The sequence below is a fragment of the Lissotriton vulgaris genome, chromosome 1_2, assembly GCF_964263255.1.
Source record: "Lissotriton vulgaris chromosome 1_2, aLisVul1.2, whole genome shotgun sequence".
NCBI classification, from domain to species: Eukaryota; Metazoa; Chordata; class Amphibia; order Caudata; family Salamandridae; genus Lissotriton; species Lissotriton vulgaris.
In genome coordinates, this window is record NC_141686.1 from 228,804,492 (window position 1) to 228,827,226 (window position 22,735).

At 38.9% G+C, this 22,735-nt stretch overlaps 35 non-coding genes across 35 annotated transcripts; all 35 read right to left on the minus strand.

The window, feature by feature from the left end:
* Positions 1 to 1,135: 1,135 nt before the first annotated feature.
* On the minus strand, positions 1,136 to 1,226 carry TRNAR-UCU (transfer RNA arginine (anticodon UCU)). The gene is given in 2 exon segments: positions 1,136 to 1,171; positions 1,190 to 1,226. It is a non-coding gene; the product is annotated as a tRNA-Arg (tRNA).
* A 1,267-nt stretch (positions 1,227 to 2,493) lies between these two features.
* Positions 2,494 to 2,566, minus strand: TRNAK-UUU (transfer RNA lysine (anticodon UUU)). Its single transcript has one exon. It is a non-coding gene; the product is annotated as a tRNA-Lys (tRNA).
* A 304-nt stretch (positions 2,567 to 2,870) lies between these two features.
* TRNAR-UCU (transfer RNA arginine (anticodon UCU)) lies at positions 2,871 to 2,961 on the minus strand. Its single transcript is given in 2 exon segments — positions 2,871 to 2,906; positions 2,925 to 2,961. It is a non-coding gene; the product is annotated as a tRNA-Arg (tRNA).
* A 339-nt stretch (positions 2,962 to 3,300) lies between these two features.
* On the minus strand, positions 3,301 to 3,373 carry TRNAK-UUU (transfer RNA lysine (anticodon UUU)). Its single transcript has one exon. It is a non-coding gene; the product is annotated as a tRNA-Lys (tRNA).
* Positions 3,374 to 4,228: 855 nt separating this feature from the next.
* Positions 4,229 to 4,301, minus strand: TRNAK-UUU (transfer RNA lysine (anticodon UUU)). The gene has a single exon. It is a non-coding gene; the product is annotated as a tRNA-Lys (tRNA).
* Positions 4,302 to 5,026: 725 nt separating this feature from the next.
* Positions 5,027 to 5,099, minus strand: TRNAK-UUU (transfer RNA lysine (anticodon UUU)). The gene has a single exon. It is a non-coding gene; the product is annotated as a tRNA-Lys (tRNA).
* Positions 5,100 to 5,954: 855 nt separating this feature from the next.
* TRNAK-UUU (transfer RNA lysine (anticodon UUU)) lies at positions 5,955 to 6,027 on the minus strand. Its single transcript has one exon. It is a non-coding gene; the product is annotated as a tRNA-Lys (tRNA).
* Positions 6,028 to 6,313: 286 nt separating this feature from the next.
* Positions 6,314 to 6,404, minus strand: TRNAR-UCU (transfer RNA arginine (anticodon UCU)). Its single transcript is given in 2 exon segments — positions 6,314 to 6,349; positions 6,368 to 6,404. It is a non-coding gene; the product is annotated as a tRNA-Arg (tRNA).
* Positions 6,405 to 6,743: 339 nt separating this feature from the next.
* Positions 6,744 to 6,816, minus strand: TRNAK-UUU (transfer RNA lysine (anticodon UUU)). Its single transcript has one exon. It is a non-coding gene; the product is annotated as a tRNA-Lys (tRNA).
* A 1,223-nt stretch (positions 6,817 to 8,039) lies between these two features.
* On the minus strand, positions 8,040 to 8,130 carry TRNAR-UCU (transfer RNA arginine (anticodon UCU)). Its single transcript is given in 2 exon segments — positions 8,040 to 8,075; positions 8,094 to 8,130. It is a non-coding gene; the product is annotated as a tRNA-Arg (tRNA).
* Positions 8,131 to 8,469: 339 nt separating this feature from the next.
* Positions 8,470 to 8,542, minus strand: TRNAK-UUU (transfer RNA lysine (anticodon UUU)). The gene has a single exon. It is a non-coding gene; the product is annotated as a tRNA-Lys (tRNA).
* An 855-nt stretch (positions 8,543 to 9,397) lies between these two features.
* On the minus strand, positions 9,398 to 9,470 carry TRNAK-UUU (transfer RNA lysine (anticodon UUU)). The gene has a single exon. It is a non-coding gene; the product is annotated as a tRNA-Lys (tRNA).
* A 295-nt stretch (positions 9,471 to 9,765) lies between these two features.
* Positions 9,766 to 9,856, minus strand: TRNAR-UCU (transfer RNA arginine (anticodon UCU)). The gene is given in 2 exon segments: positions 9,766 to 9,801; positions 9,820 to 9,856. It is a non-coding gene; the product is annotated as a tRNA-Arg (tRNA).
* A 339-nt stretch (positions 9,857 to 10,195) lies between these two features.
* On the minus strand, positions 10,196 to 10,268 carry TRNAK-UUU (transfer RNA lysine (anticodon UUU)). Its single transcript has one exon. It is a non-coding gene; the product is annotated as a tRNA-Lys (tRNA).
* Positions 10,269 to 11,122: 854 nt separating this feature from the next.
* Positions 11,123 to 11,195, minus strand: TRNAK-UUU (transfer RNA lysine (anticodon UUU)). Its single transcript has one exon. It is a non-coding gene; the product is annotated as a tRNA-Lys (tRNA).
* Positions 11,196 to 11,490: 295 nt separating this feature from the next.
* TRNAR-UCU (transfer RNA arginine (anticodon UCU)) lies at positions 11,491 to 11,581 on the minus strand. The gene is given in 2 exon segments: positions 11,491 to 11,526; positions 11,545 to 11,581. It is a non-coding gene; the product is annotated as a tRNA-Arg (tRNA).
* Positions 11,582 to 11,920: 339 nt separating this feature from the next.
* Positions 11,921 to 11,993, minus strand: TRNAK-UUU (transfer RNA lysine (anticodon UUU)). Its single transcript has one exon. It is a non-coding gene; the product is annotated as a tRNA-Lys (tRNA).
* An 855-nt stretch (positions 11,994 to 12,848) lies between these two features.
* TRNAK-UUU (transfer RNA lysine (anticodon UUU)) lies at positions 12,849 to 12,921 on the minus strand. The gene has a single exon. It is a non-coding gene; the product is annotated as a tRNA-Lys (tRNA).
* A 295-nt stretch (positions 12,922 to 13,216) lies between these two features.
* On the minus strand, positions 13,217 to 13,307 carry TRNAR-UCU (transfer RNA arginine (anticodon UCU)). The gene is given in 2 exon segments: positions 13,217 to 13,252; positions 13,271 to 13,307. It is a non-coding gene; the product is annotated as a tRNA-Arg (tRNA).
* Positions 13,308 to 13,646: 339 nt separating this feature from the next.
* Positions 13,647 to 13,719, minus strand: TRNAK-UUU (transfer RNA lysine (anticodon UUU)). The gene has a single exon. It is a non-coding gene; the product is annotated as a tRNA-Lys (tRNA).
* An 855-nt stretch (positions 13,720 to 14,574) lies between these two features.
* On the minus strand, positions 14,575 to 14,647 carry TRNAK-UUU (transfer RNA lysine (anticodon UUU)). Its single transcript has one exon. It is a non-coding gene; the product is annotated as a tRNA-Lys (tRNA).
* A 295-nt stretch (positions 14,648 to 14,942) lies between these two features.
* On the minus strand, positions 14,943 to 15,033 carry TRNAR-UCU (transfer RNA arginine (anticodon UCU)). Its single transcript is given in 2 exon segments — positions 14,943 to 14,978; positions 14,997 to 15,033. It is a non-coding gene; the product is annotated as a tRNA-Arg (tRNA).
* A 339-nt stretch (positions 15,034 to 15,372) lies between these two features.
* On the minus strand, positions 15,373 to 15,445 carry TRNAK-UUU (transfer RNA lysine (anticodon UUU)). The gene has a single exon. It is a non-coding gene; the product is annotated as a tRNA-Lys (tRNA).
* An 854-nt stretch (positions 15,446 to 16,299) lies between these two features.
* Positions 16,300 to 16,372, minus strand: TRNAK-UUU (transfer RNA lysine (anticodon UUU)). The gene has a single exon. It is a non-coding gene; the product is annotated as a tRNA-Lys (tRNA).
* Positions 16,373 to 16,667: 295 nt separating this feature from the next.
* Positions 16,668 to 16,758, minus strand: TRNAR-UCU (transfer RNA arginine (anticodon UCU)). The gene is given in 2 exon segments: positions 16,668 to 16,703; positions 16,722 to 16,758. It is a non-coding gene; the product is annotated as a tRNA-Arg (tRNA).
* Positions 16,759 to 17,097: 339 nt separating this feature from the next.
* Positions 17,098 to 17,170, minus strand: TRNAK-UUU (transfer RNA lysine (anticodon UUU)). Its single transcript has one exon. It is a non-coding gene; the product is annotated as a tRNA-Lys (tRNA).
* An 854-nt stretch (positions 17,171 to 18,024) lies between these two features.
* Positions 18,025 to 18,097, minus strand: TRNAK-UUU (transfer RNA lysine (anticodon UUU)). The gene has a single exon. It is a non-coding gene; the product is annotated as a tRNA-Lys (tRNA).
* A 295-nt stretch (positions 18,098 to 18,392) lies between these two features.
* On the minus strand, positions 18,393 to 18,483 carry TRNAR-UCU (transfer RNA arginine (anticodon UCU)). The gene is given in 2 exon segments: positions 18,393 to 18,428; positions 18,447 to 18,483. It is a non-coding gene; the product is annotated as a tRNA-Arg (tRNA).
* A 339-nt stretch (positions 18,484 to 18,822) lies between these two features.
* Positions 18,823 to 18,895, minus strand: TRNAK-UUU (transfer RNA lysine (anticodon UUU)). Its single transcript has one exon. It is a non-coding gene; the product is annotated as a tRNA-Lys (tRNA).
* Positions 18,896 to 19,750: 855 nt separating this feature from the next.
* On the minus strand, positions 19,751 to 19,823 carry TRNAK-UUU (transfer RNA lysine (anticodon UUU)). Its single transcript has one exon. It is a non-coding gene; the product is annotated as a tRNA-Lys (tRNA).
* A 295-nt stretch (positions 19,824 to 20,118) lies between these two features.
* On the minus strand, positions 20,119 to 20,209 carry TRNAR-UCU (transfer RNA arginine (anticodon UCU)). Its single transcript is given in 2 exon segments — positions 20,119 to 20,154; positions 20,173 to 20,209. It is a non-coding gene; the product is annotated as a tRNA-Arg (tRNA).
* A 339-nt stretch (positions 20,210 to 20,548) lies between these two features.
* TRNAK-UUU (transfer RNA lysine (anticodon UUU)) lies at positions 20,549 to 20,621 on the minus strand. Its single transcript has one exon. It is a non-coding gene; the product is annotated as a tRNA-Lys (tRNA).
* An 855-nt stretch (positions 20,622 to 21,476) lies between these two features.
* Positions 21,477 to 21,549, minus strand: TRNAK-UUU (transfer RNA lysine (anticodon UUU)). Its single transcript has one exon. It is a non-coding gene; the product is annotated as a tRNA-Lys (tRNA).
* Positions 21,550 to 21,844: 295 nt separating this feature from the next.
* Positions 21,845 to 21,935, minus strand: TRNAR-UCU (transfer RNA arginine (anticodon UCU)). Its single transcript is given in 2 exon segments — positions 21,845 to 21,880; positions 21,899 to 21,935. It is a non-coding gene; the product is annotated as a tRNA-Arg (tRNA).
* Positions 21,936 to 22,274: 339 nt separating this feature from the next.
* Positions 22,275 to 22,347, minus strand: TRNAK-UUU (transfer RNA lysine (anticodon UUU)). The gene has a single exon. It is a non-coding gene; the product is annotated as a tRNA-Lys (tRNA).
* Between the last annotated feature and the right edge of the window lie 388 nt (positions 22,348 to 22,735).

Consider the following 22,735-nt stretch of genomic DNA (forward strand, 5'->3'; position numbering starts at 1 on the left):
ATCAATATTCTAGAGTTTAATAATGAATTGATATTATAAGCATTTGAAATTTCAGCAGCACACGTAATCCATTATAACTCCGGAAATTTGTACTATCTCATTTTCGGATGACATAGAAATCACGTGTTTAAAATGACACAGTGAAATTAATAAAGGGCCAAATACTATTACTAACTCCTAAATTACATTTTCAGCAGTATCATTGGGAATTTCCTCTTGGGCATAGACTATGCAACATTTTCAAAGCAAACAGTCTCTGTTTAAGTAGACTTTCTTTCACTGCCATTTTGGTAAATGTTTCTGGTGATGGAGAAGCAGGATTGCTGGTTACTGTTTCAATTAGTTATAAAATAGAGGAGGGATAAAATTGACCCAGTTGGTGTTCGATCCCTTAGCGTTTGAATGCTTTTGCTACATTCGCCTAGGACTCCAAGCCGCAATCCATTGCACCAGAGATCCGACCTGATTCAACAAGGTGATCAGAGATTCACAAATAAAAAGATGACCTATAAGTGGTTGACCAACTTTATCAAATTAATCTGACACTAGCTTACATTTTGAACATTGAATTGGATAAAAGATAATCAACATGTCAAACTACATGATACAGTTTGGGTAAGTCTTCTTAACCCTTGTCAAAGAAAGTAGAGCACAGATGGGTATGTAAGGACTCGATCAAGACTTTTTTGAACCATCTGTAATTGGAATTCCCATTCATTGGATCCTGAAAAGAGTATGCATTTGATATACATTTTCTTTAACCAAGCCGCCTGAACAGGGACTTGAACCCTGGGCCCTCAGATTAAAAGTCTGATGCTCTACCGACTGAGCTACCCAGGCTCTGAGGCAGCACCCCACAAAATGGCATTATCAACATTAGGAAGTGTCCCAACTATCACTACGTTTTTTAACCCCTTGCGTGCGGGGCGTATTTTCCGCCTGTGCTGACTCCGCCTTGCGCGGGCGGAGTCATGACGGAACGGTTTCGTCATCAGCACAGCTCGCCCGTAGCTGATGACGGAACCGTTCTGTCATCAGCACGCAAGGGGTTAAGATGGTTGCCGGTATTAGTACTAAATACAGAGAATATAATAATGAATTGGTACTTGGGATAACAGGATAACAGGGATAAAACTGACTCTGGTGGGATTCGAACCCACAACCTTTGAATATCTTTTTTACATTCACCTAGAAGTCCAATGCGCTATCCATTGCGCCACAGAGCCAATCTGCTATAATGAGGTGCAGAGATGATCTGAAATGAAATAATGAGCTATTAGCTGTTGATCAGCTTTATAAAATTCATTTGATACTATAACCATGGCTATATTTTGAATATTGAATTGGTGAAATGATATTCACCGTCTCAGACTACATGATACCATTGGTAAATCTACGTACGACTTAAGTTTAGTCAAATGGCACATAATATGTGAGACAGATGTGTATTTCACAACTCCATGAAAGACGTTTTTGCAATTTTAGTAATGGAATATCTTATTCGTCATGCAGGGGTCCACAAAAAGAGCATACAATTAGAGTACTTTTTCTTTAAAGGAAACAACCGCCTGAACAGGGACTTGAACCCTGAACCCTCAGATTAAAAGTCTGATGCTCTACCGACTGAGCTATCCAGGCTCTGCTATACTTTACCTTAAAATCAGCTAAACAAATGTGGACGTACACTGACCTACACTTTGTATATTTATATAATTACATATTAGCAATCAATATTCTAGAGTTTAATAATGAATTGATATTATAAGCATTTGAAATTTCAGCAGCACACGTAATCCATTATAACTCCGGAAATTTGTACTATCTCATTTTCGGATGACATAGAAATCACGTGTTTAAAATGACACAGTGAAATTAATAAGGGGCCAAATACTATTACTAACTCCTAAATTACATTTTCAGCAGTATCATTGGGAATTTCCTCTTGGGCATAGACTATGCAACATTTTCAAAGCAAACAGTCTCTGTTTAAGTAGACTTTCTTTCACTGCCATTTTGGTAAATGTTTCTGGTGATGGAGAAGCAGGATTGCTGGTTACTGTTTCAATTAGTTATAAAATAGAGGAGGGATAAAATTGACCCAGTTGGTGTTCGATCCCTTAGCGTTTGAATGCTTTTGCTACATTCGCCTAGGACTCCAAGCCGCAATCCATTGCACCAGAGATCCGACCTGATTCAACAAGGTGATCAGAGATTCACAAATAAAAAGATGACCTATAAGTGGTTGACCAACTTTATCAAATTAATCTGACACTAGCTTACATTTTGAACATTGAATTGGATAAAAGATAATCAACATGTCAAACTACATGATACAGTTTGGGTAAGTCTTCTTAACCCTTGTCAAAGAAAGTAGAGCACAGATGGGTATGTAAGGACTCGATCAAGACTTTTTTGAACCATCTGTAATTGGAATTCCCATTCATTGGATCCTGAAAAGAGTATGCATTTGATATACATTTTCTTTAACCAAGCCGCCTGAACAGGGACTTGAACCCTGGGCCCTCAGATTAAAAGTCTGATGCTCTACCGACTGAGCTATCCAGGCTCTGAGGCAGCACCCCACAAAATGGCATTATCAACATTAGGAAGTGTCCCAACTATCACTACGTTTTTTAACCCCTTGCGTGCGGGGCGTATTTTCCGCCTGTGCTGACTCCGCCTTGCGCGGGCGGAGTCATGACGGAACGGTTTCGTCATCAGCACAGCTCACCCGTAGCTGATGACGGAACCGTTCTGTCATCAGCACGCAAGGGGTTAAGATGGTTGCCGGTATTAGTACTAAATACAGAGAATATAATAATGAATTGGTACTTGGGATAACAGGATAACAGGGATAACAGGGATAAAACTGACTCTGGTGGGATTCGAACCCACAACCTTTGAATATCTTTTTTACATTCACCTAGAAGTCCAATGCGCTATCCATTGCGCCACAGAGCCAATCTGCTATAATGAGGTGCAGAGATGATCTGAAATGAAATAATGAGCTATTAGCTGTTGATCAGCTTTATAAAGTTCATTTGATACTATAACCATGGCTATATTTTGAATATTGAATTGGTGAAATGATATTCACCGTCTCAGACTACATGATACCATTGGTAAATCTACGTACGACTTAAGTTTAGTCAAATGGCACATAATATGTGAGACAGATGTGTATTTCACAACTCCATGAAAGACGTTTTTGCAATTTTAGTAATGGAATATCTTATTCGTCATGCAGGGGTCCACAAAAAGAGCATACAATTAGAGTACTTTTTCTTTAAAGGAAACAACCGCCTGAACAGGGACTTGAACCCTGGACCCTCAGATTAAAAGTCTGATGCTCTACCGACTGAGCTATCCAGGCTCTGCTATACTCTACCTTAAAATCAGCTAAACAAATGTGGACGTACACTGACCTACACTTTGTATATTTATATAATTACATATTAGCAATCAATATTCTAGAGTTTAATAATGAATTGATATTATAAGCATTTGAAATTTCAGCAGCACACGTAATCCATTATAACTCCGGAAATTTGTACTATCTCATTTTCGGATGACATAGAAATCACGTGTTTAAAATGACACTGTGAAATTAATAAAGGGCCAAATACTATTACTAACTCCTAAATTACATTTTCAGCAGTATCATTGGGAATTTCCTCTTGGGCATAGACTATGCAACATTTTCAAAGCAAACAGTCTCTGTTTAAGTAGACTTTCTTTCACTGCCATTTTGGTAAATGTTTCTGGTGATGGAGAAGCAGGATTGCTGGTTACTGTTTCAATTAGTTATAAAATAGAGGAGGGATAAAATTGACCCAGTTGGTGTTCGAACCCTTAGCGTTTGAATGCTTTTGCTACATTCGCCTAGGACTCCAAGCCGCAATCCATTGCACCAGAGATCCGACCTGATTCAACAAGGTGATCAGAGATTCACAAATAAAAAGATGACCTATAAGTTGTTGACCAACTTTATCAAATTAATCAGACACTAGCTTACATTTTGAACATTGAATTGGATAAAAGATAATCAACATGTCAAACTACATGATACAGTTTGGGTAAGTCTTCTTAACCCTTGTCAAAGAAAGTAGAGCACAGATGGGTATGTAAGGACTCGATCAAGACTTTTTTGAACCATCTGTAATTGGAATTCCCATTCATTGGATCCTGAAAAGAGTATGCAATTGATATACATTTTCTTTAACCAAGCCGCCTGAACAGGGACTTGAACCCTGGGCCCTCAGATTAAAAGTCTGATGCTCTACCGACTGAGCTATCCAGGCTCTGAGGCAGCACCCCACAAAATGACATTATCAACATTAGGAAGTGTCCCAACTATCACTACGTTTTTAAACCCCTTGCGTGCGGGGCGTATTTTCCGCCTGTGCTGACTCCGCCTTGCGCGGGCGGAGTCATGACGGAACGGTTTCGTCATCAGCACAGCTCACCCGTAGCTGATGACGGAACCGTTCTGTCATCAGCACGCAAGGGGTTAAGATGGTTGCCGGTATTAGTACTAAATACAGAGAATATAATAATGAATTGGTACTTGGGATAACAGGATAACAGGGATAAAACTGACTCTGGTGGGATTCGAACCCACAACCTTTGAATATCTTTTTTACATTCACCTAGAAGTACAATGCGCTATCCATTGCCCCACAGAGCCAATCTGCTATAATGAGGTGCAGAGATGATCTGAAATGAAATAATGAGCTATTAGCTGTTGATCAGCTTTATAAAATTCATTTGATACTATAACCATGGCTATATTTTGAATATTGAATTGGTGAAATGATATTCACCGTCTCAGACTACATGATACCATTGGTAAATCTACGTACGACTTAAGTTTAGTCAAATGGCACATAATATGTGAGACAGATGTGTATTTCACAACTCCATGAAAGACGTTTTTGCAATTTTAGTAATGGAATATCTTATTCGTCATGCAGGGGTCCACAAAAAGAGCATACAATTAGAGTACTTTTTCTTTAAAGGAAACAACCGCCTGAACAGGGACTTGAACCCTGGACCCTCAGATTAAAAGTCTGATGCTCTACCGACTGAGCTATCCAGGCTCTGCTATACTCTACCTTAAAATCAGCTAAACAAATGTGGACGTACACTGACCTACACTTTGTATATTTATATAATTACATATTAGCAATCAATATTCTAGAGTTTAATAATGAATTGATATTATAAGCATTTGAAATTTCAGCAGCACACGTAATCCATTATAACTCCGGAAATTTGTACTATCTCATTTTCGGATGACATAGAAATCACGTGTTTAAAATGACACAGTGAAATTAATAAGGGGCCAAATACTATTACTAACTCCTAAATTACATTTTCAGCAGTATCATTGGGAATTTCCTCTTGGGCATAGACTATGCAACATTTTCAAAGCAAACAGTCTCTGTTTAAGTAGACTTTCTTTCACTGCCATTTTGGTAAATGTTTCTGGTGATGGAGAAGCAGGATTGCTGGTTACTGTTTCAATTAGTTATAAAATAGAGGAGGGATAAAATTGACCCAGTTGGTGTTCGATCCCTTAGCGTTTGAATGCTTTTGCTACATTCGCCTAGGACTCCAAGCCGCAATCCATTGCACCAGAGATCCGACCTGATTCAACAAGGTGATCAGAGATTCACAAATAAAAAGATGACCTATAAGTGGTTGACCAACTTTATCAAATTAATCTGACACTAGCTTACATTTTGAACATTGAATTGGATAAAAGATAATCAACATGTCAAACTACATGATACAGTTTGGGTAAGTCTTTTTAACCCTTGTCAAAGAAAGTAGAGCACAGATGGGTATGTAAGGACTCGATCAAGACTTTTTTGAACCATCTGTAATTGGAATTCCCATTCATTGGATCCTGAAAAGAGTATGCAATTGATATACATTTTCTTTAACCAAGCCGCCTGAACAGGGACTTGAACCCTGGGCCCTCAGATTAAAAGTCTGATGCTCTACCGACTGAGCTATCCAGGCTCTGAGGCAACACCCCACAAAATGACATTATCAACATTAGGAAGTGTCCCAACTATCACTACGTTTTTTAACCCCTTGCGTGCGGGGCGTATTTTCCGCCTGTGCTGACTCCGCCTTGCGCGGGCGGAGTCATGACGGAACGGTTTCGTCATCAGCACAGCTCACCCGTAGCTGATGACGGAACCGTTCTGTCATCAGCACGCAAGGGGTTAAGATGGTTGCCGGTATTAGTACTAAATACAGAGAATATAATAATGAATTGGTACTTGGGATAACAGGATAACACTGACTCTGGTGGGATTCGAACCCACAACCTTTGAATATCTTTTTTACATTCACCTAGAAGTCCAATGCGCTATCCATTGCGCCACAGAGCCAATCTGCTATAATGAGGTGCAGAGATGATCTGAAATGAAATAATGAGCTATTAGCTGTTGATCAGCTTTATAAAGTTCATTTGATACTATAACCATGGCTATATTTTGAATATTGAATTGGTGAAATGATATTCACCGTCTCAGACTACATGATACCATTGGTAAATCTACGTACGACTTAAGTTTAGTCAAATGGCACATAATATGTGAGACAGATGTGTATTTCACAACTCCATGAAAGACGTTTTTGCAATTTTAGTAATGGAATATCTTATTCGTCATGCAGGGGTCCACAAAAAGAGCATACAATTAGAGTACTTTTTCTTTAAAGGAAACAACCGCCTGAACAGGGACTTGAACCCTGGACCCTCAGATTAAAAGTCTGATGCTCTACCGACTGAGCTATCCAGGCTCTGCTATACTCTACCTTAAAATCAGCTAAACAAATGTGGACGTACACTGACCTACACTTTGTATATTTATATAATTACATATTAGCAATCAATATTCTAGAGTTTAATAATGAATTGATATTATAAGCATTTGAAATTTCAGCAGCACACGTAATCCATTATAACTCCGGAAATTTGTACTATCTCATTTTCGGATGACATAGAAATCACGTGTTTAAAATGACACAGTGAAATTAATAAAGGGCCAAATACTATTACTAACTCCTAAATTACATTTTCAGCAGTATCATTGGGAATTTCCTCTTGGGCATAGACTATGCAACATTTTCAAAGCAAACAGTCTCTGTTTAAGTAGACTTTCTTTCACTGCCATTTTGGTAAATGTTTCTGGTGATGGAGAAGCAGGATTGCTGGTTACTGTTTCAATTAGTTATAAAATAGAGGAGGGATAAAATTGACCCAGTTGGTGTTCGATCCCTTAGCGTTTGAATGCTTTTGCTACATTCGCCTAGGACTCCAAGCCGCAATCCATTGCACCAGAGATCCGACCTGATTCAACAAGGTGATCAGAGATTCACAAATAAAAAGATGACCTATAAGTGGTTGACCAACTTTATCAAATTAATCTGACACTAGCTTACATTTTGAACATTGAATTGGATAAAAGATAATCAACATGTCAAACTACATGATACAGTTTGGGTAAGTCTTCTTAACCCTTGTCAAAGAAAGTAGAGCACAGATGGGTATGTAAGGACTCGATCAAGACTTTTTTGAACCATCTGTAATTGGAATTCCCATTCATTGGATCCTGAAAAGAGTATGCATTTGATATACATTTTCTTTAACCAAGCCGCCTGAACAGGGACTTGAACCCTGGGCCCTCAGATTAAAAGTCTGATGCTCTACCGACTGAGCTACCCAGGCTCTGAGGCAGCACCCCACAAAATGGCATTATCAACATTAGGAAGTGTCCCAACTATCACTACGTTTTTTAACCCCTTGCGTGCGGGGCGTATTTTCCGCCTGTGCTGACTCCGCCTTGCGCGGGCGGAGTCATGACGGAACGGTTTCGTCATCAGCACAGCTCACCCGTAGCTGATGACGGAACCGTTCTGTCATCAGCACGCAAGGGGTTAAGATGGTTGCCGGTATTAGTACTAAATACAGAGAATATAATAATGAATTGGTACTTGGGATAACAGGATAACAGGGATAAAACTGACTCTGCTGGGATTCGAACCCACAACCTTTGAATATCTTTTTTACATTCACCTAGAGGTCCAATGCGCTATCCATTGCGCCACAGAGCCAATCTGCTATAATGAGGTGCAGAGATGATCTGAAATGAAATAATGAGCTATTAGCTGTTGATCAGCTTTATAAAGTTCATTTGATACTATAACCATGGCTATATTTTGAATATTGAATTGGTGAAATGATATTCACCGTCTCAGACTACATGATACCATTGGTAAATCTACGTACGACTTAAGTTTAGTCAAATGGCACATAATATGTGAGACAGATGTGTATTTCACAACTCCATGAAAGACGTTTTTGCAATTTTAGTAATGGAATATCTTATTCGTCATGCAGGGGTCCACAAAAAGAGCATACAATTAGAGTACTTTTTCTTTAAAGGAAACAACCGCCTGAACAGGGACTTGAACCCTGGACCCTCAGATTAAAAGTCTGATGCTCTACCGACTGAGCTATCCAGGCTCTGCTATACTCTACCTTAAAATCAGCTAAACAAATGTGGACGTACACTGACCTACACTTTGTATATTTATATAATTACATATTAGCAATCAATATTCTAGAGTTTAATAATGAATTGATATTATAAGCATTTGAAATTTCAGCAGCACACGTAATCCATTATAACTCCGGAAATTTGTACTATCTCATTTTCGGATGACATAGAAATCACGTGTTTAAAATGACACTGTGAAATTAATAAAGGGCCAAATACTATTACTAACTCCTAAATTACATTTTCAGCAGTATCATTGGGAATTTCCTCTTGGGCATAGACTATGCAACATTTTCAAAGCAAACAGTCTCTGTTTAAGTAGACTTTCTTTCACTGCCATTTTGGTAAATGTTTCTGGTGATGGAGAAGCAGGATTGCTGGTTACTGTTTCAATTAGTTATAAAATAGAGGAGGGATAAAATTGACCCAGTTGGTGTTCGATCCCTTAGCGTTTGAATGCTTTTGCTACATTCGCCTAGGACTCCAAGCCGCAATCCATTGCACCAGAGATCCGACCTGATTCAACAAGGTGATCAGAGATTCACAAATAAAAAGATGACCTATAAGTTGTTGACCAACTTTATCAAATTAATCGGACACTAGCTTACATTTTGAACATTGAATTGGATAAAAGATAATCAACATGTCAAACTACATGATACAGTTTGGGTAAGTCTTCTTAACCCTTGTCAAAGAAAGTAGAGCACAGATGGGTATGTAAGGACTCGATCAAGACTTTTTTGAACCATCTGTAATTGGAATTCCCATTCATTGGATCCTGAAAAGAGTATGCAATTGATATACATTTTCTTTAACCAAGCCGCCTGAACAGGGACTTGAACCCTGGGCCCTCAGATTAAAAGTCTGATGCTCTACCGACTGAGCTATCCAGGCTCTGAGGCAGCACCCCACAAAATGACATTATCAACATTAGGAAGTGTCCCAACTATCACTACGTTTTTTAACCCCTTGCGTGCGGGGCGTATTTTCCGCCTGTGCTGACTCCGCCTTGCGCGGGCGGAGTCATGACGGAACGGTTTCGTCATCAGCACAGCTCACCCGTAGCTGATGACGGAACCGTTCTGTCATCAGCACGCAAGGGGTTAAGATGGTTGCCGGTATTAGTACTAAATACAGAGAATATAATAATGAATTGGTACTTGGGATAACAGGATAACAGGGATAAAACTGACTCTGGTGGGATTCGAACCCACAACCTTTGAATATCTTTTTTACATTCACCTAGAAGTCCAATGCGCTATCCATTGCGCCACAGAGCCAATCTGCTATAATGAGGTGCAGAGATGATCTGAAATGAAATAATGAGCTATTAGCTGTTGATCAGCTTTATAAAGTTCATTTGATACTATAACCATGGCTATATTTTGAATATTGAATTGGTGAAATGATATTCACCGTCTCAGACTACATGATACCATTGGTAAATCTACGTACGACTTAAGTTTAGTCAAATGGCACATAATATGTGAGACAGATGTGTATTTCACAACTCCATGAAAGACGTTTTTGCAATTTTAGTAATGGAATATCTTATTCGTCATGCAGGGGTTCACAAAAAGAGCATACAATTAGAGTACTTTTTCTTTAAAGGAAACAACCGCCTGAACAGGGACTTGAACCCTGGACCCTCAGATTAAAAGTCTGATGCTCTACCGACTGAGCTATCCAGGCTCTGCTATACTCTACCTTAAAATCAGCTAAACAAATGTGGACGTACACTGACCTACACTTTGTATATTTATATAATTACATATTAGCAATCAATATTCTAGAGTTTAATAATGAATTGATATTATAAGCATTTGAAATTTCAGCAGCACACGTAATCCATTATAACTCCGGAAATTTGTACTATCTCATTTTCGGATGACATAGAAATCACGTGTTTAAAATGACACAGTGAAATTAATAAAGGGCCAAATACTATTACTAACTCCTAAATTACATTTTCAGCAGTATCATTGGGAATTTCCTCTTGGGCATAGACTATGCAACATTTTCAAAGCAAACAGTCTCTGTTTAAGTAGACTTTCTTTCACTGCCATTTTGGTAAATGTTTCTGGTGATGGAGAAGCAGGATTGCTGGTACTGTTTCAATTAGTTATAAAATAGAGGAGGGATAAAATTGACCCAGTTGGTGTTCGATCCCTTAGCGTTTGAATGCTTTTGCTACATTCGCCTAGGACTCCAAGCCGCAATCCATTGCACCAGAGATCCGACCTGATTCAACAAGGTGATCAGAGATTCACAAATAAAAAGATGACCTATAAGTGGTTGACCAACTTTATCAAATTAATCTGACACTAGCTTACATTTTGAACATTGAATTGGATAAAAGATAATCAACATGTCAAACTACATGATACAGTTTGGGTAAGTCTTCTTAACCCTTGTCAAAGAAAGTAGAGCACAGATGGGTATGTAAGGACTCGATCAAGACTTTTTTGAACCATCTGTAATTGGAATTCCCATTCATTGGATCCTGAAAAGAGTATGCATTTGATATACATTTTCTTTAACCAAGCCGCCTGAACAGGGACTTGAACCCTGGGCCCTCAGATTAAAAGTCTGATGCTCTACCGACTGAGCTATCCAGGCTCTGAGGCAGCACCCCACAAAATGGCATTATCAACATTAGGAAGTGTCCCAACTATCACTACGTTTTTTAACCCCTTGCGTGCGGGGCGTATTTTCCGCCTGTGCTGACTCCGCCTTGCGCGGGCGGAGTCATGACGGAACGGTTTCGTCATCAGCACAGCTCACCCGTAGCTGATGACGGAACCGTTCTGTCATCAGCACGCAAGGGGTTAAGATGGTTGCCGGTATTAGTACTAAATACAGAGAATATAATAATGAATTGGTACTTGGGATAACAGGATAACAGGGATAAAACTGACTCTGGTGGGATTCGAACCCACAACCTTTGAATATCTTTTTTACATTCACCTAGAAGTCCAATGCGCTATCCATTGCGCCACAGAGCCAATCTGCTATAATGAGGTGCAGAGATGATCTGAAATGAAATAATGAGCTATTAGCTGTTGATCAGCTTTATAAAGTTCATTTGATACTATAACCATGGCTATATTTTGAATATTGAATTGGTGAAATGATATTCACCGTCTCAGACTACATGATACCATTGGTAAATCTACGTACGACTTAAGTTTAGTCAAATGGCACATAATATGTGAGACAGATGTGTATTTCACAACTCCATGAAAGACGTTTTTGCAATTTTAGTAATGGAATATCTTATTCGTCATGCAGGGGTCCACAAAAAGAGCATACAATTAGAGTACTTTTTCTTTAAAGGAAACAACCGCCTGAACAGGGACTTGAACCCTGGACCCTCAGATTAAAAGTCTGATGCTCTACCGACTGAGCTATCCAGGCTCTGCTATACTCTACCTTAAAATCAGCTAAACAAATGTGGACGTACACTGACCTACACTTTGTATATTTATATAATTACATATTAGCAATCAATATTCTAGAGTTTAATAATGAATTGATATTATAAGCATTTGAAATTTCAGCAGCACACGTAATCCATTATAACTCCGGAAATTTGTACTATCTCATTTTCGGATGACATAGAAATCACGTGTTTAAAATGACACAGTGAAATTAATAAGGGGCCAAATACTATTACTAACTCCTAAATTACATTTTCAGCAGTATCATTGGGAATTTCCTCTTGGGCATAGACTATGCAACATTTTCAAAGCAAACAGTCTCTGTTTAAGTAGACTTTCTTTCACTGCCATTTTGGTAAATGTTTCTGGTGATGGAGAAGCAGGATTGCTGGTTACTGTTTCAATTAGTTATAAAATAGAGGAGGGATAAAATTGACCCAGTTGGTGTTCGATCCCTTAGCGTTTGAATGCTTTTGCTACATTCGCCTAGGACTCCAAGCCGCAATCCATTGCACCAGAGATCCGACCTGATTCAACAAGGTGATCAGAGATTCACAAATAAAAAGATGACCTATAAGTGGTTGACCAACTTTATCAAATTAATCTGACACTAGCTTACATTTTGAACATTGAATTGGATAAAAGATAATCAACATGTCAAACTACATGATACAGTTTGGGTAAGTCTTCTTAACCCTTGTCAAAGAAAGTAGAGCACAGATGGGTATGTAAGGACTCGATCAAGACTTTTTTGAACCATCTGTAATTGGAATTCCCATTCATTGGATCCTGAAAAGAGTATGCAATTGATATACATTTTCTTTAACCAAGCCGCCTGAACAGGGACTTGAACCCTGGGCCCTCAGATTAAAAGTCTGATGCTCTACCGACTGAGCTATCCAGGCTCTGAGGCAGCACCCCACAAAATGACATTATCAACATTAGGAAGTGTCCCAACTATCACTACGTTTTTTAACCCCTTGCGTGCGGGGCGTATTTTCCGCCTGTGCTGACTCCGCCTTGCGCGGGCGGAGTCATGACGGAACGGTTTCGTCATCAGCACAGCTCACCCGTAGCTGATGACGGAACCGTTCTGTCATCAGCACGCAAGGGGTTAAGATGGTTGCCGGTATTAGTACTAAATACAGAGAATATAATAATGAATTGGTACTTGGGATAACAGGATAACAGGGATAAAACTGACTCTGGTGGGATTCGAACCCACAACCTTTGAATATCTTTTTTACATTCACCTAGAAGTCCAATGCGCTATCCATTGCGCCACAGAGCCAATCTGCTATAATGAGGTGCAGAGATGATCTGAAATGAAATAATGAGCTATTAGCTGTTGATCAGCTTTATAAAGTTCATTTGATACTATAACCATGGCTATATTTTGAATATTGAATTGGTGAAATGATATTCACCGTCTCAGACTACATGATACCATTGGTAAATCTACGTACGACTTAAGTTTAGTCAAATGGCACATAATATGTGAGACAGATGTGTATTTCACAACTCCATGAAAGACGTTTTTGCAATTTTAGTAATGGAATATCTTATTCGTCATGCAGGGGTCCACAAAAAGAGCATACAATTAGAGTACTTTTTCTTTAAAGGAAACAACCGCCTGAACAGGGACTTGAACCCTGGACCCTCAGATTAAAAGTCTGATGCTCTACCGACTGAGCTATCCAGGCTCTGCTATACTCTACCTTAAAATCAGCTAAACAAATGTGGACGTACACTGACCTACACTTTGTATATTTATATAATTACATATTAGCAATCAATATTCTAGAGTTTAATAATGAATTGATATTATAAGCATTTGAAATTTCAGCAGCACACGTAATCCATTATAACTCCGGAAATTTGTACTATCTCATTTTCGGATGACATAGAAATCACGTGTTTAAAATGACACTGTGAAATTAATAAAGGGCCAAATACTATTACTAACTCCTAAATTACATTTTCAGCAGTATCATTGGGAATTTCCTCTTGGGCATAGACTATGCAACATTTTCAAAGCAAACAGTCTCTGTTTAAGTAGACTTTCTTTCACTGCCATTTTGGTAAATGTTTCTGGTGATGGAGAAGCAGGATTGCTGGTTACTGTTTCAATTAGTTATAAAATAGAGGAGGGATAAAATTGACCCAGTTGGTGTTCGATCCCTTAGCGTTTGAATGCTTTTGCTACATTCGCCTAGGACTCCAAGCCGCAATCCATTGCACCAGAGATCCGACCTGATTCAACAAGGTGATCAGAGATTCACAAATAAAAAGATGACCTATAAGTTGTTGACCAACTTTATCAAATTAATCGGACACTAGCTTACATTTTGAACATTGAATTGGATAAAAGATAATCAACATGTCAAACTACATGATACAGTTTGGGTAAGTCTTCTTAACCCTTGTCAAAGAAAGTAGAGCACAGATGGGTATGTAAGGACTCGATCAAGACTTTTTTGAACCATCTGTAATTGGAATTCCCATTCATTGGATCCTGAAAAGAGTATGCAATTGATATACATTTTCTTTAACCAAGCCGCCTGAACAGGGACTTGAACCCTGGGCCCTCAGATTAAAAGTCTGATGCTCTACCGACTGAGCTATCCAGGCTCTGAGGCAGCACCCCACAAAATGACATTATCAACATTAGGAAGTGTCCCAACTATCACTACGTTTTTTAACCCCTTGCGTGCGGGGCGTATTTTCCGCCTGTGCTGACTCCGCCTTGCGCAGGCGGAGTCATGACGGAACGGTTTCGTCATCAGCACAGCTCACCCGTAGCTGATGACGGAACCGTTCTGTCATCAGCACGCAAGGGGTTAAGATGGTTGCCGGTATTAGTACTAAATACAGAGAATATAATAATGAATTGGTACTTGGGATAACAGGATAACAGGGATAAAACTGACTCTGGTGGGATTCGAACCCACAACCTTTGAATATCTTTTTTACATTCACCTAGAAGTCCAATGCGCTATCCATTGCGCCACAGAGCCAATCTGCTATAATGAGGTGCAGAGATGATCTGAAATGAAATAATGAGCTATTAGCTGTTGATCAGCTTTATAAAGTTCATTTGATACTATAACCATGGCTATATTTTGAATATTGAATTGGTGAAATGATATTCACCGTCTCAGACTACATGATACCATTGGTAAATCTACGTACGACTTAAGTTTAGTCAAATGGCACATAATATGTGAGACAGATGTGTATTTCACAACTCCATGAAAGACGTTTTTGCAATTTTAGTAATGGAATATCTTATTCGTCATGCAGGGGTTCACAAAAAGAGCATACAATTAGAGTACTTTTTCTTTAAAGGAAACAACCGCCTGAACAGGGACTTGAACCCTGGACCCTCAGATTAAAAGTCTGATGCTCTACCGACTGAGCTATCCAGGCTCTGCTATACTCTACCTTAAAATCAGCTAAACAAATGTGGACGTACACTGACCTACACTTTGTATATTTATATAATTACATATTAGCAATCAATATTCTAGAGTTTAATAATGAATTGATATTATAAGCATTTGAAATTTCAGCAGCACACGTAATCCATTATAACTCCGGAAATTTGTACTATCTCATTTTCGGATGACATAGAAATCACGTGTTTAAAATGACACAGTGAAATTAATAAAGGGCCAAATACTATTACTAACTCCTAAATTACATTTTCAGCAGTATCATTGGGAATTTCCTCTTGGGCATAGACTATGCAACATTTTCAAAGCAAACAGTCTCTGTTTAAGTAGACTTTCTTTCACTGCCATTTTGGTAAATGTTTCTGGTGATGGAGAAGCAGGATTGCTGGTACTGTTTCAATTAGTTATAAAATAGAGGAGGGATAAAATTGACCCAGTTGGTGTTCGATCCCTTAGCGTTTGAATGCTTTTGCTACATTCGCCTAGGACTCCAAGCCGCAATCCATTGCACCAGAGATCCGACCTGATTCAACAAGGTGATCAGAGATTCACAAATAAAAAGATGACCTATAAGTGGTTGACCAACTTTATCAAATTAATCTGACACTAGCTTACATTTTGAACATTGAATTGGATAAAAGATAATCAACATGTCAAACTACATGATACAGTTTGGGTAAGTCTTCTTAACCCTTGTCAAAGAAAGTAGAGCACAGATGGGTATGTAAGGACTCGATCAAGACTTTTTTGAACCATCTGTAATTGGAATTCCCATTCATTGGATCCTGAAAAGAGTATGCATTTGATATACATTTTCTTTAACCAAGCCGCCTGAACAGGGACTTGAACCCTGGGCCCTCAGATTAAAAGTCTGATGCTCTACCGACTGAGCTATCCAGGCTCTGAGGCAGCACCCCACAAAATGGCATTATCAACATTAGGAAGTGTCCCAACTATCACTACGTTTTTTAACCCCTTGCGTGCGGGGCGTATTTTCCGCCTGTGCTGACTCCGCCTTGCGCGGGCGGAGTCATGACGGAACGGTTTCGTCATCAGCACAGCTCACCCGTAGCTGATGACGGAACCGTTCTGTCATCAGCACGCAAGGGGTTAAGATGGTTGCCGGTATTAGTACTAAATACAGAGAATATAATAATGAATTGGTACTTGGGATAACAGGATAACAGGGATAAAACTGACTCTGGTGGGATTCGAACCCACAACCTTTGAATATCTTTTTTACATTCACCTAGAAGTCCAATGCGCTATCCATTGCGCCACAGAGCCAATCTGCTATAATGAGGTGCAGAGATGATCTGAAATGAAATAATGAGCTATTAGCTGTTGATCAGCTTTATAAAGTTCATTTGATACTATAACCATGGCTATATTTTGAATATTGAATTGGTGAAATGATATTCACCGTCTCAGACTACATGATACCATTGGTAAATCTACGTACGACTTAAGTTTAGTCAAATGGCACATAATATGTGAGACAGATGTGTATTTCACAACTCCATGAAAGACGTTTTTGCAATTTTAGTAATGGAATATCTTATTCGTCATGCAGGGGTCCACAAAAAGAGCATACAATTAGAGTACTTTTTCTTTAAAGGAAACAACCGCCTGAACAGGGACTTGAACCCTGGACCCTCAGATTAAAAGTCTGATGCTCTACCGACTGAGCTATCCAGGCTCTGCTATACTCTACCTTAAAATCAGCTAAACAAATGTGGACGTACACTGACCTACACTTTGTATATTTATATAATTACATATTAGCAATCAATATTCTAGAGTTTAATAATGAATTGATATTATAAGCATTTGAAATTTCAGCAGCACACGTAATCCATTATAACTCCGGAAATTTGTACTATCTCATTTTCGGATGACATAGAAATCACGTGTTTAAAATGACACAGTGAAATTAATAAGGGGCCAAATACTATTACTAACTCCTAAATTACATTTTCAGCAGTATCATTGGGAATTTCCTCTTGGGCATAGACTATGCAACATTTTCAAAGCAAACAGTCTCTGTTTAAGTAGACTTTCTTTCACTGCCATTTTGGTAAATGTTTCTGGTGATGGAGAAGCAGGATTGCTGGTACTGTTTCAATTAGTTATAAAATAGAGGAGGGATAAAATTGACCCAGTTGGTGTTCGATCCCTTAGCGTTTGAATGCTTTTGCTACATTCGCCTAGGACTCCAAGCCGCAATCCATTGCACCAGAGATCCGACCTGATTCAACAAGGTGATCAGAGATTCACAAATAAAAAGATGACCTATAAGTGGTTGACCAACTTTATCAAATTAATCTGACACTAGCTTACATTTTGAACATTGAATTGGATAAAAGATAATCAACATGTCAAACTACATGATACAGTTTGGGTAAGTCTTCTTAACCCTTGTCAAAGAAAGTAGAGCACAGATGGGTATGTAAGGACTCGATCAAGACTTTTTTGAACCATCTGTAATTGGAATTCCCATTCATTGGATCCTGAAAAGAGTATGCATTTGATATACATTTTCTTTAACCAAGCCGCCTGAACAGGGACTTGAACCCTGGGCCCTCAGATTAAAAGTCTGATGCTCTACCGACTGAGCTATCCAGGCTCTGAGGCAGCACCCCACAAAATGGCATTATCAACATTAGGAAGTGTCCCAACTATCACTACGTTTTTTAACCCCTTGCGTGCGGGGCGTATTTTCCGCCTGTGCTGACTCCGCCTTGCGCGGGCGGAGTCATGACGGAACGGTTTCGTCATCAGCACAGCTCACCCGTAGCTGATGACGGAACCGTTCTGTCATCAGCACGCAAGGGGTTAAGATGGTTGCCGGTATTAGTACTAAATACAGAGAATATAATAATGAATTGGTACTTGGGATAACAGGATAACAGGGATAAAACTGACTCTGGTGGGATTCGAACCCACAACCTTTGAATATCTTTTTTACATTCACCTAGAAGTCCAATGCGCTATCCATTGCGCCACAGAGCCAATCTGCTATAATGAGGTGCAGAGATGATCTGAAATGAAATAATGAGCTATTAGCTGTTGATCAGCTTTATAAAGTTCATTTGATACTATAACCATGGCTATATTTTGAATATTGAATTGGTGAAATGATATTCACCGTCTCAGACTACATGATACCATTGGTAAATCTACGTACGACTTAAGTTTAGTCAAATGGCACATAATATGTGAGACAGATGTGTATTTCACAACTCCATGAAAGACGTTTTTGCAATTTTAGTAATGGAATATCTTATTCGTCATGCAGGGGTCCACAAAAAGAGCATACAATTAGAGTACTTTTTCTTTAAAGGAAACAACCGCCTGAACAGGGACTTGAACCCTGGACCCTCAGATTAAAAGTCTGATGCTCTACCGACTGAGCTATCCAGGCTCTGCTATACTCTACCTTAAAATCAGCTAAACAAATGTGGACGTACACTGACCTACACTTTGTATATTTATATAATTACATATTAGCAATCAATATTCTAGAGTTTAATAATGAATTGATATTATAAGCATTTGAAATTTCAGCAGCACACGTAATCCATTATAACTCCGGAAATTTGTACTATCTCATTTTCGGATGACATAGAAATCACGTGTTTAAAATGACACAGTGAAATTAATAAGGGGCCAAATACTATTACTAACTCCTAAATTACATTTTCAGCAGTATCATTGGGAATTTCCTCTTGGGCATAGACTATGCAACATTTTCAAAGCAAACAGTCTCTGTTTAAGTAGACTTTCTTTCACTGCCATTTTGGTAAATGTTTCTGGTGATGGAGAAGCAGGATTGCTGGTTACTGTTTCAATTAGTTATAAAATAGAGGAGGGATAAAATTGACCCAGTTGGTGTTCGATCCCTTAGCGTTTGAATGCTTTTGCTACATTCGCCTAGGACTCCAAGCCGCAATCCATTGCACCAGAGATCCGACCTGATTCAACAAGGTGATCAGAGATTCACAAATAAAAAGATGACCTATAAGTGGTTGACCAACTTTATCAAATTAATCTGACACTAGCTTACATTTTGAACATTGAATTGGATAAAAGATAATCAACATGTCAAACTACATGATACAGTTTGGGTAAGTCTTCTTAACCCTTGTCAAAGAAAGTAGAGCACAGATGGGTATGTAAGGACTCGATCAAGACTTTTTTGAACCATCTGTAATTGGAATTCCCATTCATTGGATCCTGAAAAGAGTATGCAATTGATATACATTTTCTTTAACCAAGCCGCCTGAACAGGGACTTGAACCCTGGGCCCTCAGATTAAAAGTCTGATGCTCTACCGACTGAGCTATCCAGGCTCTGAGGCAGCACCCCACAAAATGACATTATCAACATTAGGAAGTGTCCCAACTATCACTACGTTTTTTAACCCCTTGCGTGCGGGGCGTATTTTCCGCCTGTGCTGACTCCGCCTTGCGCGGGCGGAGTCATGACGGAACGGTTTCGTCATCAGCACAGCTCACCCGTAGCTGATGACGGAACCGTTCTGTCATCAGCACGCAAGGGGTTAAGATGGTTGCCGGTATTAGTACTAAATACAGAGAATATAATAATGAATTGGTACTTGGGATAACAGGATAACAGGGATAAAACTGACTCTGGTGGGATTCGAACCCACAACCTTTGAATATCTTTTTTACATTCACCTAGAAGTCCAATGCGCTATCCATTGCGCCACAGAGCCAATCTGCTATAATGAGGTGCAGAGATGATCTGAAATGAAATAATGAGCTATTAGCTGTTGATCAGCTTTATAAAGTTCATTTGATACTATAACCATGGCTATATTTTGAATATTGAATTGGTGAAATGATATTCACCGTCTCAGACTACATGATACCATTGGTAAATCTACGTACGACTTAAGTTTAGTCAAATGGCACATAATATGTGAGACAGATGTGTATTTCACAACTCCATGAAAGACGTTTTTGCAATTTTAGTAATGGAATATCTTATTCGTCATGCAGGGGTCCACAAAAAGAGCATACAATTAGAGTACTTTTTCTTTAAAGGAAACAACCGCCTGAACAGGGACTTGAACCCTGGACCCTCAGATTAAAAGTCTGATGCTCTACCGACTGAGCTATCCAGGCTCTGCTATACTCTACCTTAAAATCAGCTAAACAAATGTGGACGTACACTGACCTACACTTTGTATATTTATATAATTACATATTAGCAATCAATATTCTAGAGTTTAATAATGAATTGATATTATAAGCATTTGAAATTTCAGCAGCACACGTAATCCATTATAACTCCGGAAATTTGTACTATCTCATTTTCGGATGACATAGAAATCACGTGTTTAAAATGACACTGTGAAATTAATAAAGGGCCAAATACTATTACTAACTCCTAAATTACATTTTCAGCAGTATCATTGGGAATTTCCTCTTGGGCATAGACTATGCAACATTTTCAAAGCAAACAGTCTCTGTTTAAGTAGACTTTCTTTCACTGCCATTTTGGTAAATGTTTCTGGTGATGGAGAAGCAGGATTGCTGGTTACTGTTTCAATTAGTTATAAAATAGAGGAGGGATAAAATTGACCCAGTTGGTGTTCGATCCCTTAGCGTTTGAATGCTTTTGCTACATTCGCCTAGGACTCCAAGCCGCAATCCATTGCACCAGAGATCCGACCTGATTCAACAAGGTGATCAGAGATTCACAAATAAAAAGATGACCTATAAGTTGTTGACCAACTTTATCAAATTAATCGGACACTAGCTTACATTTTGAACATTGAATTGGATAAAAGATAATCAACATGTCAAACTACATGATACAGTTTGGGTAAGTCTTCTTAACCCTTGTCAAAGAAAGTAGAGCACAGATGGGTATGTAAGGACTCGATCAAGACTTTTTTGAACCATCTGTAATTGGAATTCCCATTCATTGGATCCTGAAAAGAGTATGCAATTGATATACATTTTCTTTAACCAAGCCGCCTGAACAGGGACTTGAACCCTGGGCCCTCAGATTAAAAGTCTGATGCTCTACCGACTGAGCTATCCAGGCTCTGAGGCAGCACCCCACAAAATGACATTATCAACATTAGGAAGTGTCCCAACTATCACTACGTTTTTTAACCCCTTGCGTGCGGGGCGTATTTTCCGCCTGTGCTGACTCCGCCTTGCGCGGGCGGAGTCATGACGGAACGGTTTCGTCATCAGCACAGCTCACCCGTAGCTGATGACGGAACCGTTCTGTCATCAGCACGCAAGGGGTTAAGATGGTTGCCGGTATTAGTACTAAATACAGAGAATATAATAATGAATTGGTACTTGGGATAACAGGATAACAGGGATAAAACTGACTCTGGTGGGATTCGAACCCACAACCTTTGAATATCTTTTTTACATTCACCTAGAAGTCCAATGCGCTATCCATTGCGCCACAGAGCCAATCTGCTATAATGAGGTGCAGAGATGATCTGAAATGAAATAATGAGCTATTAGCTGTTGATCAGCTTTATAAAGTTCATTTGATACTATAACCATGGCTATATTTTGAATATTGAATTGGTGAAATGATATTCACCGTCTCAGACTACATGATACCATTGGTAAATCTACGTACGACTTAAGTTTAGTCAAATGGCACATAATATGTGAGACAGATGTGTATTTCACAACTCCATGAAAGACGTTTTTGCAATTTTAGTAATGGAATATCTTATTCGTCATGCAGGGGTTCACAAAAAGAGCATACAATTAGAGTACTTTTTCTTTAAAGGAAACAACCGCCTGAACAGGGACTTGAACCCTGGACCCTCAGATTAAAAGTCTGATGCTCTACCGACTGAGCTATCCAGGCTCTGCTATACTCTACCTTAAAATCAGCTAAACAAATGTGGACGTACACTGACCTACACTTTGTATATTTATATAATTACATATTAGCAATCAATATTCTAGAGTTTAATAATGAATTGATATTATAAGCATTTGAAATTTCAGCAGCACACGTAATCCATTATAACTCCGGAAATTTGTACTATCTCATTTTCGGATGACATAGAAATCACGTGTTTAAAATGACACAGTGAAATTAATAAAGGGCCAAATACTATTACTAACTCCTAAATTACATTTTCAGCAGTATCATTGGGAATTTCCTCTTGGGCATAGACTATGCAACATTTTCAAAGCAAACAGTCTCTGTTTAAGTAGACTTTCTTTCACTGCCATTTTGGTAAATGTTT